The 1,885-nt window shown below is 39.4% G+C and overlaps 1 non-coding gene across 1 annotated transcript; it reads right to left on the bottom strand.

Annotated features, from left to right (window-relative positions):
• Positions 1-894: 894 nt before the first annotated feature.
• On the bottom strand, positions 895-968 carry TRNAM-CAU (transfer RNA methionine (anticodon CAU)). Its single transcript has one exon. It is a non-coding gene; the product is annotated as a tRNA-Met (tRNA).
• Between the last annotated feature and the right edge of the window lie 917 nt (positions 969-1,885).

The raw sequence follows: 1,885 nt of genomic DNA, 5'->3' as shown, positions 1-1,885 counted from the left end.
CCAATTACGTAAATCAATAGTTCAAACCGCACTCAAAGGTAGGGCATTTCCCATCGATATAGGAACCTCTGTACCAGAAACAATGGTATCTCCAATTATAGCCCCTCTGGGATGTAAAATATATCTCTTCTCACCATCCCCATAGTGTATGAGACAAATGTATGCATTTCGATTAGGGTCGTATTCTATGGTTACGATTCTACCAGATATGTCTTTTTCATTCCGTCGAAAATCAATTTTACGGTATAGACGCTTATGACCCCCCCCTCTATGCCCTGCGGTAATGATTCCTCTGGCATTACGACCTTTACCACAACGATGCTGTCCATAGATCAAATTATTTCGTGGATTGGATTTCACTTGACTGTCTACGGCTCCATTGCGTGTGCTCGGGGTAGAAGTTTTGTATAAATGTATCGCCGTGTTATTAAGTATTTTGATTTAAGTTCTTTTCGCTATAAGAGGTGGAATAGAATAACCCGGTTGAAGCGTAATGATCATACGTCTGTAATGCATTGTATGTCCCATAATAGGTCCCAGTCCCATTCTTCTACCCTTTCCCGGGAGTCGATGACTATTCATAGCTATTACCTTGACACCAAAGAAGAGTTCGACCCAATGCTTTATTTCGGTCCTAGTTGATCCTGATTCGACATTAGAAGTATATTGATTGTTCCCCAATAACCGAATACTTTTTTCTGTAAAGACTGCATATTTGATTCCATCCATAAATCCATTTTCTTCCCTATGAGTTCCAGTATCGATAAGAATTCGAGTTCTTACTCTTCATATGTTATGGTATGAATATACCATACCAATTCGTTATGTATGGATGATGAAATTCCATTGATACAGAGCCAATTCCAATAGACTTATTGGACGTTCCCATTGGCGTGCATCCAGCAGGAATTGAACCTACGAATTTGCCAATTATGAGTTGGGCGCTTTAACCATTCAGCCATGGATGCTTAACAGAGATCATCGTCATCGTACATCGTGAATAACCAAATTCCAATTGAAATGAAATCTTTAGGAGGAATCAATGAAAGGACATCAATTCAAATCCTGGATCTTCGAATTGAGAGAGATATTGAGAGAGATCAAGAATTCCCACTATTTCTTAGATTCATGGACCCAATTCGATTCAGCGGGATCTTTCACTCACATTTTTTTCCACCAAGAACGTTTTATGAAACTCTTTGACCCCCGAATTTGGAGTATCCTACTTTCACTTTCGCGTGATTCACAGGGTTCAACAAGCAATCGATATTTCACGATCAAAGGTGTAGTACTGCTTGTAGTAGCGGTCCTTATATATTGTATTAACAATCGAAATATGGTCGAAAGAAAAAATCTCTATTTGATGGGGCTTCTTCCTATACCTATGAATTCCATTGGACCCAGAAATGATACGTTGGAAGAATCTTTTTGGTCTTCCAATATCAATAGGTTGATTGTTTCGCTCCTGTATCTTCCAAAAGGGAAAAAGATCCCTGAGAGTTGTTTCATGGATTCGAAAGAGAGTACTTGGGTTCTCCCAATAACTAAAAAGTGTATCATGCCTGACTGGGGTTCGCGGTGGTGGAGGAACCGGATCGGAAAAAAGAGGGATTCTAGTTGTAAGATAGCTAATGAAACCATAGCTGGAATTGAGATCTCATTCAAAGAGAAAGATATCAAATATCTGGAGTTTCTTTTTGTATCCTATACGGATGATCCGATCCGCAAGGACCATGATTGGGAATTCTTTGATCGTCTTTCTCCGAGGAAGAAGCGAAACATAATCAACTTGAATTCGGGACAGCTCTTCGAAATCTTAGTGAAACACTTGATTTGTTATCTCATGTCTGCTTTTCGTGAAAAAAGACCAATTGAAGTGGAGGGT

Source organism: Aristolochia californica, unplaced genomic scaffold, assembly GCF_029961685.1.
Source record: "Aristolochia californica isolate CCGP_79_NKW_82.1479 unplaced genomic scaffold, dmAriCali1.0.hap1 SCAF_185, whole genome shotgun sequence".
In the NCBI taxonomy this organism is placed as follows: domain Eukaryota; kingdom Viridiplantae; phylum Streptophyta; class Magnoliopsida; order Piperales; family Aristolochiaceae; genus Aristolochia; species Aristolochia californica.
The sequence above is the reverse complement of the archived record's forward strand: the minus strand, read 5'-3'. Positions and strand labels throughout refer to the sequence as shown.